The sequence below is a fragment of the Nannospalax galili genome, unplaced genomic scaffold (assembly GCF_000622305.1).
Source record: "Nannospalax galili isolate Female #2095 unplaced genomic scaffold, S.galili_v1.0 scaffold861, whole genome shotgun sequence".
NCBI lineage: Eukaryota > Metazoa > Chordata > Mammalia > Rodentia > Spalacidae > Nannospalax > Nannospalax galili.
In genome coordinates, this window is record NW_008345581.1 from 503,448 (window position 1) to 517,815 (window position 14,368).

The 14,368-nt window shown below is 39.1% G+C and overlaps 1 protein-coding gene across 2 annotated transcripts in view; it reads left to right on the top strand.

Moving 5' to 3' along the window:
• The window catches only part of Ppp2r3a (protein phosphatase 2 regulatory subunit B''alpha), a 243,705-nt gene that overhangs the window by 1,541 nt on the left and 227,796 nt on the right, over positions 1-14,368 (top strand). The window lies entirely within an intron of this gene.

The window sequence follows — 14,368 nt, forward strand, 5'->3', positions numbered from 1 at the left end:
GAAATGTTTTGTTTTTTTTTAAAAAAAAAAAAAAAAAAAAAGGAAGCTCTGGAAATGTGTGCCAGGGCCAACCTAGTTGTTGGATTCAGACATAGGCTTTTACACTAACAACTTGATTATTAAGCAGTTAATGATTTACTCTCAAAAGATTTGCATATTTTAAAATGCAGCCTAATGTTCTGCAGAGTGGAAGGGCTATCTGACTTTATCTGGGTCTGCATTAATTTGGCCTTAATGTTTAGCTGAAACCAATCCTGAGAGAATGAAAGTTTTGTTTGAGCAAGAAAGGAATAAAGGGGTTGGGCAGTTTGAGAGTCTGGGGGTACTTGAAGGGGTAACTCTTGGAAGTCCAACTTTACTTTTCAACTCCAGAGATTCCTGACCTCTGATAAGCATAGTCTCTGCTGATCTGGCCTTGCCACCTTTCAACAAGCAACTCAAACTCTACTTCCTCTCCAGAGCTGTTCTTGACATTCTCCAATTCTGCCTCAGTCTCACACCCCTCCCCCATCCCAAACAAAAACAACAAAACACTCAAAAGCAACGAATTGCCCATCTTTCCAGTATTAACCATTCTCTAAATCAGGGTTTCTTATCTGCGGTACTAACATTTTAGACCATATAAGCCTTTGTTGTGCAGTCTGGGACATGGAGCACCATTCCTGACTTCTTCCTACATACTAGTAACACTACACACGTAGTTATGACAATTAAAAATGCCTCCAGGCATTTCCAGATGTTCTCTTGGAAGAGACCAGTCATCCCTCATTGAGAACCACTGCTGCTTTAACACCAGACACTACATTGTCCTTATTTGCTTATGTTGATTTTTGTCAACTTTCCTAAGCTTGAGGGCAAGTGCAGTCATTATTTAGTATCTGAAGGCCTGCTTGGCCGACTAGATGCTAGGTTAGGTCTGGGAATACTAGAATAAAAGCAACTGATATTGGGTCTCTGCACACCTGGATCTTATAATCTAAAGAGAGTAACCAATGTATGTGTGTATGACTATAATATTGCGGTATTACAGCTGTGTTAAGTTCTGAGAGGAGAAATACAAATTTACCTGAGTACCTAAAAAGGGATCTTGAGCTAGTCTAGAAACTAAGGAAAGTTGCTTTGGGGAAGTACCATTTGAGATGGACTCTCAAGGATAAATCTGGAGATACTAAGTACAGTTTAGGGGGACAGTATTCTAGACAGAAGGAACAACTGAACCCTGAAGCAGAAAAGAATTGGTTTTTTGTTTTTTGGAGAGCCCAGAAGCCAGTGTGAGTAGAGCACAGAAAATGGTCGGGGCAGGATAATACAGAATAAGATGTGAAAGTAGGCACAGGCTACCTGCTCTTTGTTGATTCCCAGTCCAGCATGCTCATTGAACCCATGCAAGAAACTTAAAACAGTACAAGTGTCTGGGTCCTTCTCCAGGCCCATTAAATCAGAATGCTCCTGTGGGTTCTACTCCATGCTTCAGCCACTGTTTTTCCCATGCCTTCTAAACAGATAACCACTGGTAATAGTATTGTTTACTAATTACAGGATTTTTCTTGGTAGGCCTCCTACTTACACAAAGGCAACACACTGCCTTGTTCTCTTAACAAGTGTCTTGGAAATCTTCCCACTGTATATTTCCCTTACATTTGAATGATTATATAGCATTTTGTTGTGTGATTATAATACAGCTTATTTAACCACTCCCTTACTGGTGGACATTTAGATGCTTCTGGTTTATTATAAAGAGTACTATGACTATGCCAGTTCACATGTGTATGAATATCTTTGTGGGATAAATTAATGGAAGTAGGATTGCTGGACCAAATAGCTTGTAAAAGATTGTTGAGTAATTTGGGCAAGGTAACTAAAACTGAAAAAGTAGCAGCTAGAACTGAGATGATAGTGGTAGAACTGGAAAGAAGTACATGTGTGTATACATGAGCTGTATTTATGATGCATAGTTGATAGGATTTGTAACATGATAATGTCACAAATGTTATGGATAGAGAATAACTTCCTAGAATGAATCCTAGGGCTCTAGCTTGCCCAACAGGTGAATAATGGTGTTACCAAAATAGAAAACATCATAAGGATATCTTTGAGGTGAATTTAAATCATAGTTCACAGGACTAGAGAGATGTCTCGGTGATTCAGAGTACTACCTGTTCTTGTAGAGGACCCAGTTTGGTTCCCAGCGCCCACATGGCAGCTCACAACCAGTGAGTATCCCCAGTTCCAGGGGATACAACACCCTCTTCTAAGAGCCTTAGTGGACATTGCATGCATGTGGTGCACTTACATGCAGGCAAAATACTCATACACATAAAATTAAACCAAAAATTTTCTGGCTGGGTATGGTGGTGCTTGGCTTTAAACCCCAGCACTTGGTAGGCAAAGGCAGGCAAATCCCTGAGTTCATGGCTAACTAGGTCTACATAGGAAGTTCCAGGCCAGTCAGAACTACATAGTGAGACCCTGTCTCAAAAATATTTTTATTTTATAAAAAAATATAAATCGTAGTTCAAATTGGGATGACTGAGGCTTTCAGGTAAAGGTGTCATGAAGCATCTAACAGTTCAAATCCAAAGCCCTCAGAAAGGGATGCAACTAGAGCCACAAATTTTTAGGTGTAAATTGAAGGGTATGGCCCAGTACAGAATTTAGCTCACAGATGTTTTTTAGTTTGCTCATGAGGTAGTTTTGTAGCTAATTCTGAATTAGTTATTCATATTTTTTAAGTCTTGAGGAGTGAGGGGGGACAGAGAATATGAATGGCATTACGAAGCTGCCTTTCCCATATGACAACAGTGATCAGAGCTCAGTCGCAACTGATCTCAGCCAGCCAGTCCCTAAAATTTATGTCTGACCTGCTTTGCCTCCAGTTCTATATGGGTGTGTGTGTGTGTGTGTGTGTGTGTGTGTGTGTGTGTGTGTGTATGTGTATGTGTGTAAAATAAGCATGTGATCAAAGTACAACTTTCAGGAGTTGGTTCTCTCCTTGTTGATACAGGGTCTTTGTTTTTGTTTCTCCCATGCTTCGTACTCTAGGCTTGCTGGCCCAAGAGCTTCCAGGAAATGCTCTATCTCCCATGTGGCTATAGGAGTGCTGGGATTACAGATGTAGGCTCCTGAATCAGGTTCTGAAAATCAAACTCAACTTGTCAGGCTTGCACTACAAGTGCTTTTTACCGGCTGAACCATCTTGTCTTTTTGGTTGTGAGCCTGTGCCAGCTCTCCAGCCCAACCAGCTGAACCATCTTGCTGGCACACTTGAACGTGTAATCCCTGGTCAAGGGAGAGTGATTTTCATCTTGGTTGTACATTGAAAACACTGAATGTTTAAAAAAAAATACTAATGCTGGGGCTCGGGGAGTAGCCCAGCTGATAAGAACGCTTGCTGCACAAGCATGAGGACCTGAAATTGGAATCCCAGAATCCCTGTAAAAACATCTGGCCATGGTGGTATAGTTACAATTAAACCCAGCACTGTGGGTGGCAGAGTCAGGAGGCTCTCTAGAGCTTGCCGGCCACCAGCCTAGCTCCAGGTTCAGTGAGAGACCCTGTCTCAAAAGAAATAAGGCTGAGAGTGATTGAGCAGGATGACCCAACTCCTCCTCTGGTTTCTGCCTGTGAGCACAGGTGCATATACCCACACACATATGTGCATATATACCATATATATACTCCACACATTCACACACACATGCACACACAAAATTAAAAATTAAAAAAACAATGTTGTGGTTCATCTAATAAATTTCTGTTTTTACTTGGTCTGAATTGCAGCCTTGGGGTTTTGTGCTTCTTGTTTTGGGATTTTTAGTCAGAGTCTTCCTATATAGTTCTGGATGGCGTGGTACTCACTATGAAGCATAGGCTGGGCTCTTAAGTCATGTCAATCATCCTGTCACAGCCTCTTTAGTGCTGGCAGCCCTGGGTTGTCAAAACCTTCTCTGATGATTCCACTGAGTAGTGGAAGAGAACTACTGACCCCAGGTTAGCAACAGAATAGGACTCAGGCCTAGTTTGTGGAGAAGGATAGCCCAGGAAATGAATGAGAAGTAAATAGACAAGTATCATGAAATGGCACCTTGCTTAAAGTTTAGGTACGTGACTTAACTGAATACGTTTTCTGGAGTTTGAACTAGATGAGACAGAAGAAAATTTTATTCGCATAGAGGCAGGTATGCTGTACTTAGATGAGGGATTTAAAGGATTTTTAAAAGTAAACCATACTTGATTTTTGTTTTTATGCTTTAGAGTCTAATTCTAGTTTAAGGTATGTCATAAAGGCAAGAAAAGAGAGTACTTTAAGAGTCATCAAGCCGGGCATGGTGGCACATGCCTTTAATCCCAGCACTCGGGAGGCAGAGGCAGGGGATCTCTGTGAGTTCAAGAAGGCCAGCCTGGTCTACATAGTGAGTTCCAGGACAGCTGGGGCTACAGGGAGACCCTGTCTCAAAAAGACCTAAATAAATAAATAAATCACCAAATAGAGATGTGGGCTGAAAGAATCTGTTGAATTTGTGAAGATGGGAGACTTTGATCTCAGCAAGAGCTATTCTAGATTGGAAAAGGCCGAAATCAGATTTAAGTAAATAAATAAATGGTAGGGAAATGGTGAATGTTCAAAATAATCCGTGTATGTCTCTGTACTGTGGACTGAACACATGATAGACAAGTGCTCTACCACTGTGCCTAATGTGAACAAGCTTTTGAGTAGTTTGTCTGAAAGGGCAACTTTTTCAGGTAAGGTGAAGGCCTGGTGTCTTATGTGTCTATGTAGTAGATACCAGTATGCTGGTTACCCAGACACTTCTGACTTTTCAGGGAGGTACCTCAAATAATACCTGATCACTTGTTTATCCCATCTTAGAGGAAGTTTGCTTGTATTTGCTTTGGAGACTGCTTTTCATTGAGGAGAGGAATTTTGCTAGGCCCCTTCAGATTCCTGAAGGCCTGACTTAGATGATGGTGATTTGGCCCCATGTCTTTTGCTTATCTGGAAATTCCATAGAGTTTCTAAAGGCCAGAAGTAATCTGGGCTCCAGTGACCTTGACATCATCTTTCCATTGAAGTGACGAACAAAGACCAGATTGTTGACATGTTGAAAATGGCTGTGCTAGGAAATGTGTATTTGTCAGATTCCCAGGAGTAGTTTTTGCAGTATTTTTTTTCCAGTTACTGTGCTATTAGAAATTGATTTTTCCAGTTGCATGTATGTAAAATTTCTCATACTCTGAAATCTTTATCATTGATGGGTTGGTTTTTAATTAGAGGTATATGCCCTCATTGAGCTCAGAGAGAAAGAGCAATGAACAGAGTTTGGCATCAAAAGACTAGGTAAATGTTTCCTTAAAGACTCAGTCACTATATAGGATGGGTTGTCATGCAAATGGCTATAGCCATTCTGTCTTCTGTCCATTTCTTTATTGACAACCTTAACCTGGCAGAGATCTCAAAGGTCAGTTTTGTATTTGTATTCAGAATTCCAGTCTTCACAGAAAAACATTGGCGGTGGGAGATGTCAATGATTATTAGTAAAGAATGGTGTTTATTAATTGAAAGCACAAACATTGCTATACTCTTTTGCATATAAGAGTAACATCTTCTGAGGACTAGAATTCATAGCTATCCTTGATTAGTCAGTTAGGTGGATGGTGGTTAAATTCTGTATAAAGATGACTTTGTGGCATGAATAGCAAATCTAGCTCCCAGATGATTTGTATCAAGAGTCCGTTACTAGAAAATTTTATTTAAAAACTTGTATATGCTTGGGCAGCAGTGAGAATTCTATCAAAAACAATGGTTAGGGGCTGGAGAAATAGCTCAGCAGTTAGAAGCACTTGCTGCTCTTGCAGAAGACCTGGATTCAGTTCTCAGCATACACATGGTGGTTCATAAACCAGCTGTAAGTCCAGTTCCAGGGTTATGATGCCCTCTTCTGGGCTCTGAGGGCACTATATGCACATGGTACACATAATACATGCAGACAAAACACTCATACACATAAAAATAAATCTTAAAAAAGATTAGGTACTGGACCTAGTTGGTAAAAAGCCATTGCCAGTGCAGTTCAGAGTTCCTTTGGTTTGTGAGGGACTTACATGGCTAAGTGAGCTGAGTCTTTAGATGAGTTTTTGGATGCAAGGCCTAGGTTTCTTGGGTGTGAGCTATGTAATTTTCTTTTTTAATTGAGGTGAAATTAGGTATTTTAACTGGTAGCTTTCAATATATTCACAGTGTGTACAACCATCACAGCTAATTCTCAGATATTTTCATTAACCCAAAGAAATCCTGTACCCCATAGGATTTTTTTATGAGATAGGGTCTCCCTGTAGCCCCAACTGGCCTGAAACTCTTTATGCAGACCAGGCTAGCCTTGATCTCATAGAGATCTACCTGTCCACTTGCCTCTGCCTCCTGAGTGCTGGGATTAAAGTCATGTACCACCGTGCCCAGCTCTCATTCTCCATTCCTTTTTCTTCAAGTTCCTGTCAACAACCAATTTGCTTTCTAACTCTGTTTACTTGTCCTAAATATTTCATAAAAACAGAATCATATATGTGTAGGGCTTCTTTCGTTCACTATAATGTTTTCAAGATTCATTACACTTTGTAGCATATGTTGGTACTTTCTCCAGCTAAATAATTATGAATATGCCACATTTTGTTTATTAATAAGTTGATGGACATTTGGGTTGTTTTTACCCTCTAGCCCTTCTAAACTGTGGTGTTAAAAGGATTTGTTTACAGGTTTTTGCTTAAATACCTATTTTCAATTTGTTCATGTAGAAAGAAAGGAGTGGAATTACTGGGTTATATGATAATTCTTTTACTTAAGGTGTTTGTTTTGCAGTACTGAGGATTATATCAAGGGTCTGATACATGCTAGGCAATAGCCTTATGATTGAGTTACATTTCTAGGCTTTAGGGTTTTGAGGAGCTACCTCATTGTTTGCCACTGTAGCTGCAGCCTTTTATATTGCTCCTACCTGAGAATTCTCTGCACCCTCAGCAATACTTGTTATTTTCTGTTTCTGTATGTGTGTTTGATTATAGACATCATTATAAACATCATTTCTGTTTCTGTATGTGTGTTTGATTATAGACAGTAGTTTTAATTTGCTGTTTCAAAATAATTTGATGATACTGAACATATATATTTCTTGACTTTTTGGTATCTTCTTTCAAGAAATAACTATTAAAATAGACATATTTGTACATTTTTAAGCTGGATTGCTTTTGTGTTGTTGAGTTGTAAAGGTTGATTAAAGGGGACTGGGGAGATGACTCATCAGTTAAAGTGCCTGGGATGCAAGCAAAAAGATGTCCAGAACCCACATAAATGCTGAGTGGGTGTGGCACCTTGCCTGTGATTCCAGCATCAGAAGGGTGAGACACGATCCCCAGAGCAAACTGGTTAACAAGTCTAGTAGCCATATTGGCAAGCTATGGGTTTCATTAAGAGACCTTCCCTCTTAAAGAATAGGTAGAAGAGCCATCAAGGAAGATTCCTGATAACAACTCAGGTCAAGTCTCTACATGTGTACATGTGTACATGCAAACATGTACATGAATACATACACATACATGTGAAAAGAAGAAAACAAAAAATAGTTGGTTATTCTAGATATTAGACCTTATCATATACATAATTTGAAGTTTCTTTCTCTGATACTGTGAGCGGTCTTTTTTGTTTTGTTTTGTTTTGTTTGTCTTTTTGAGACTAAACTTTTTAAAAAATGTATTGAGAATTCCATACATGCATATAAGGTGTTTTGATCAAATCCATGCCCATTCCCCTCCCTCCAGTTCCTCCCATATCTCCCCATCACTTTCTCCTGAACAACTTCATATAGTCTTTCTTGTTTTTTTATGGGACTTTTTGCTACTGTAACATTCCCCCCCCCTCTGAAGAGGTAACCCTAAAATCTTTTAGGGATTAGATAAGAGCTCCTAAATACTTTGACATTTTTGGCCTTTGGAACAGAGTATGTTGCTAAGAGGCCCAAGGACATTTTGATTTTGGCCAAGAAATTGGCTACTTTTCTTTGGCGTCTTTTCATCCTAACTGCCAAGCCAATTCCTACCTCCTGTTCTTATCATACCATCCCCTGAAGAGGTTACCCAAATTGCCAATAGGGAATCAGGATGCAGACCACTCTGGCTTCCTCCATGCTGAGTAAGGACACAGGGTGAGGCAACTGGGGTACCCCTTCAGTGGTACCCAAATTGCATAACTCTTAACTGTAGGAAGAAAAGAAAGTCCTTGACTGGTGCCTAGAGATGTGAAGGAGAAGTAAAGGCAAGGGTAGTTAGCATTACAAGTTCTAGACAGGGAATAGGAAAAAGTCAAAACAGGACAAATTTCAAATGTTCATATCAGAGTCCATTGGAATTTCTTGACAAGAGCTTCCAAAAACATCTCTCCATTGGGTTCCTCCTCATTTTTCTTTTGTCTGCCAAGGCTGGACTCGAGAGTGATGGACTCAGAGTTTGTTTTCAGGCACTTTGATAGTTGTTGGAGTGGCTAGAATCAGTGTCAGTTCCCTGTAAGCTGTCTTTTGACTTTCTTGTTAGTGACCTTTGCACCAAAGATTTCATTTGCTTTTTTTGTTGTTGTTTGTTGTTTATGCCTTTGGCAACATCCCAGTCACATTAATTTACCCGTATGTTCTTTTCTAAGAGTATGTAACTTTAGTCCTTAGTTTTAGGTCTTTAAGCCATTTTGAGTAAATTTTGTGTGTGAAATCAGGCTCATTTTCACTCTTTTGCAAATGGATATCCTGATATCCCAGCACTATTTGTTGAAAAAGCTTATTTCACAGTTATAAGATTAAATAAGGGCCTCAGATATATAAGAGGTAGAGGTATCCAGAATTGAAAGTGTATTCTTGAAGGGGATTTGTCAAGTCTGTCGTTGTTCCTCCTTACTTCTGGGGTATCCATTCTAGATATGTGAAGGCCCTAAGGAGTTTTTAGTCATAGCATGAAAGTAAAAGGCCATATTTCCTTATCGAACCAAGAATCATTACATTTTACTATATCAGCTTTTACATTTCTTAGAAGACTGTTTCCTGATAAAAAGTCTAGTGAGCCAGGCGTGGTGGCACAGGCAAGTGGATCTCTGTGAGTTCAAGGCCAGCCTGGTCTACATAGTGAGTTCCAGGCTAGCTGGAGCTACAGATAGACCCTGTCTCAAAAAGACCAAAAAAAAAAAAAAAGTCTAGTGACTTCAGAGTCTATCAATGAGCTGGGTGTGGTGGTGCACACCTTTAATTCCAGGACTTGGGAGGAAGAGGCAGGTGGATCTCTGTGAGTTCAAGGCCAGCCTGGTCTACATGGAGTTCCAGGCCAGCTGGGGCTACAGGGAAACCCTGTCTCAAAAAGACAGACAGACATAGAGACAAAGAAAGACAGAGACAGAGAGTCTAGTGACTTCAATCAATGAATATTTGTTGAGTTATTAATATATCCAAGACACTGTTTTAGATATTGAAAATATAGTGCCTTGTATCACAAGGCATTGAATTCTCTAGTGTTTCTTGACCCTACTCCTAGATCCTTCTAAATCTATGCCCCTGTACAGTTACCAAACTCAGTGACTCAAATTTCTTTTCATACTAATCAGGTCTTGAATCCATACTAATTGGGCCTTTTCTCCACAGATGGTCCTCTTGACAAACTAGTTCATCTCTGACCTTTACATTGCTAACCAGTGAATCAGTTCTCTGTCTTCCTTCAACAACATTTCACAATGTTAGTAATTTCTCTTTCTTTGAAATACTTCCTTCACTGAGTTTCTAAAATACTTCATCCTCTGGACTTCTCTCACCTTACTGGAGATTCTTTCTCCATCTTTTTGTTAGTTCCTATTCATCTATATGGCCTCTAGAAGTTGAAGCACTATAGGGCTTTATCTCGGACTTCTGTTCATTACTAACACTGGGCATTTTACCCAGTCTGAGTAACTGCATACAAGGACTACCAAACTAATACCTCCAAGTTAGATCTCGCCTCTCAGTCCCAAGTTCTGATAGCAAAGTGCCTACTTGACATCTCTACTAGAATATCTAACAGACTTCTCAAAATGAACCCCTGATCTCCTATCCAAAACCACATTCCCTGTAGCCTATCCCATCTCAGTAAGTAGTTTCATTCTTCTAGAAGATCAGACCAAAAACCTTAGAGTTGTCTTTGATTTTCCTTCCCTTATGTTCAATCTGGCATCTAATCCTTTTGAATCTACCTTCAAAATATATCTAAATTGGGTCACTTCCTGCTATCTCCATTGCTTCTCACCACAATATGGTCTATTCCTTGCCCAGACCACCATACTATTTCCCCTGGATTATTGCCATAACTTCTTTTCCTTGCTGTGTCCTTTCTCTTCTACAGCCTGCTCTAAACACAAAGAGGCTTTAATATCTTGTTAAAAGTTAAATTCTCGTAGCTGGGCATGGTGATGCATGCCTTTAATCCCAGTACTCAGGAGGCAGAGGCAGGTGGATCTCTGTGTGTTCAATGCCACCCTGGTCTATATAATGAGGAGCTTCAGGTTAGCTGGAACTACAGGGTCTTAAAAAGACCAAAAAAAAAAAAGTTAAATACTCCACCAAAAGGCTTTAGACTTATCTATAAAGCCCACTAATCTGCCACCCCCAAATACACACACCCATATTTCTCTGACATCATCTTCTACTCTGCTTTGTGGTTGCTTTTGGCTGAGCTGCGAAGGCACCCTTCTTCTTCCAACATGCTTGCCTAGAACCATTGCTTTCTCTTCCCTCGAGTCTTTTAAAGGTTCACTTTTCCTAGAATGGTCTCTTTTCTCCTTCAAACTGCTTTTCAGCATGCCCAGGAGTCTGATGATTCTTTCCACCCTACTCCAGAAGACAGGGATTTAAGGTTATCCATCTTCCTCTTGTTTATTGTTTTTGTTTTTTCAGACAGGGTCTCACTATGTAGCCCAGGCTGTCCTTAAACTCACAGAAATCCTCCTGCCTTAGCCAATCTCAGTGCTGAGATTACAGGTGTGTGCACTACAACTGTACTCTCCTTATCTTTTTATCTATCCTTACACTTTCATTTGAACAGAATCTTTCTATAGTTAAAAAATTTTGAAAATATCCTTTTTATGAGATGAAAACTTAAAAACTGAGATTAGTAGTTGTAGAAAGAGATGCCATTAAAGTCTTAGAAACTATAGCAAGGCACAGGTTTTCTTTTCTTTCATAGTTCATAGATATAGTCCCTATTTTGCAGTTGTGAGGACTGAGTCCCCAGAATGCTGTTGAAAGTGGTGCTGATGAACAGCATTCCTACCATGACAAGTCCTCCTATAAACCTGTGGCTCAGCTGTTAGCATTTTGTCTTCTCTGAACTTGGTGTACCTATTGGCACCCTTGGTATTTTTCTGACAAATCTGGTTGGAACCCCTTTCTGATGGCGGGCACTCCTCAGAATAGAGGCTTACTGACTGGGTGCAAGTATTAAAGGCAATGGAGGATTCCATATGACACAGGAAGAATGTGTTGATTCTACTCTAAAGTGCAAACATCACATTCAGTGAGTCTCTGCAGGTATCAAGTTCAGAGACATCATTTGGGTCAGCATTTCTGAGCCTATGTCTCCAAGCCTGCAGACTCTAATGTACATTCTGGTGGGTGGTGTTAAAGGTTGGAATGCTATATCTTGATTTGTTGTATTAAAAGATAATGGGGCTAGGTTAGGTGGCATACGCCAAGAATCCCAGCACTCAGGAGGCAGAAACAGGCCGATCTCTGTGAAACAAGTCAGTCTGGTCTACATAGTTCCAGACTAGCTGGAGCTACAAGGAGACCCTCTCAAAAAACAAAACCTACAAAAAAAAATGCATTGTTTATTTTTCAAGGTTTTTGGTAACTTTTCTTTTGTTCCCTTTTGAGGAGATAAGTGGGTGGGTAGGTTTGAGTGTGTGTGGATGCAGGTGTGTGCAGATATAGTACATGTATAAAGGTTAGAGAACATCCTTGGCTATTGGTCTTCAGGCACTATCCACATTTGATTTGAGACAGTCTCTGATTTTGTCTGGAACTTTGCCACATAGGCCAGACACCTGGCCTACAGGCTTCTAGGAAGATACCTGTCTTCACCTCCAACTCACCATTGCTGAGATTGCAGGTGTGCCTTTATGTTGGTTTTTTTTTTTTTTTTTTTTTTTTAACGTGGGTTCTAAGGATCCAAACTCAGGTCCTCATACTTGAGAGGCAAGCACATTACCAAACGAGCCATCTCCCACTTCATAACTTCTCTTTTTTATTAGCGTATATTAATTGTACAAAATAATGAGTTTCATGTGACATTTTCATAATACATATAATGTTCGTTGATATATTCTCTAATCATTACCCTCTTTTATCCTTCCTCCCTGACCACTTTCCCTTCTTTAATAGTCCCCACCCATTTAAGTTCAACAATATATTCTATTAAATTTTTAACCATTCAACTGTTATATAAACACACTGACCTCATCTTTGCTCTTTGCTCTAGATGGGTTAATTTCCTAGATGACGAAGTAGATAAATTAATGTAATTTCAGATACTGGTAAATAGTTCTATGAAGAAAATAAAGTGGGGCTATTATTATAGTAGTGAACACTTGAATAACCTATAATTTTTCCATATTTTAAAACATCACAGCAACATCAAGCATATCCTTATGCTTGTTCAAATGTATGCGTGTTTATACTGCATAGATTATGAAAGATAATTTTTTAGATACTACCATATTGGTCCCCAAGTTGTCTATAATAATATTATGTAAAATATATAATACATAGTATAACTAAACACATTAATGTGTCTTCTCAGTAAATATTTATATTATTTTTAGTTGCATTAATAATATTGAACATATTTTTATAAAATAGCATATTATATGGATAAAAGGCCTAATACCCTACTAATTTGTAAGTTTTTACCACTAAAATTTTACAAGTGTAAATTCCTGTTTTTTGGACTGGCCTGGAACTTGCTGTGTAAACCAGACTGGCCTCAAACTAAAAGAGGTCCACCTGCCTCTGCCTCCTGAGTGTTAAGATTAAAAGCATGCACTATCATGCCTGGATCCTTTTAGAACTCTTTAATTGACACCTCACTGTATATATTCATCAGGTATCAGGTACAGTGTAATGTTTTGATACATTTACAATGTGTAATGATCAAATCTGAGTAATTAGCATATCCCTTTACCTCATTTATCATATATTTGTGGTGAGAACATTCCAAACCCTCTTCTATTTTGAAATATGCAATATATTATTAATGCTATAGTCCCCTTTCTCTGTAATAAACACCATTGTTGAATATGTTCTCAAAACTTTTCCAACCATTTGTATTTCTTTTACTGTCTTTTGGGTTGCACAGTAGAGACAGCTAGTTACTGCTTATGATCCATCTTTAGTATTAGGAATTCCAGTTCTTAGCCAGGCCTATCACTTCCTTCCAATAGACTTGGCCTCCTTAGAGCTAATTACAAACATGTAAGTTGAAGCTAATAGCATATAAGCAGAGGGGAAAGTTTTGTTCTTCATTCCTCCATTTTTTATATGCATTTGAACACATGTGATACGTTACTACAAGAGCATTGATATCTATCCTAGACCATCAGAACCTTTGTGGTAGCTGAGCCAGAAAGCATGGGTCTCCGAGTCAGGTGAATCTACCATACTAATACCCACCATATTTTGTATGAGAGACTTAACTTTTGTCTTATTGAGGCACTCCTATATTTGATTTTCTATTTATGTGCAGCATAGCAAATACTTCTATTATCTATTTATATTATAGATACAGTCCATATAAAAAGGGTGTGTGTTATTCCATTCTGTTGGAGTCCTCTTCCTTTGTGGTATCTTTTGTTAAACTGTTTTTAATTTTGATGTCAGATTGGCTTATTTTGCATTTATAGCTTTTTATCTTATGAAACGTTTTAATCCATCATATTCTTTTATTAACAGTATTGATTTTACACAGCAATGGGGTTTATGATATTTTCATATATATGTAAAGTATTTTTATTATATCCAACCCGCATTATCCTCCCATTCCCTCTCCCACACATGCTGGTCCCCTTTCTCTTCTCAATTTATAACCCTTATACTTTTGTGTCTTTATTTTGTGTGTGTGTGTGTGTGTGTTCCAATTTGTTTAATTAGTGTTGTCCACATGCACATAGATGAGTTATTTACATCTTACCTGTGTCTACACTGCTGAAGAAAATGTCTCCCCTTCCCCCAGCAACCACTAATTGCCAGTAACTCATCAGAGAGGGGTGGGGCTTCATGATCCCTTCCCCCTTCCATGATGGAATGTTGATGGGCCCAATCCT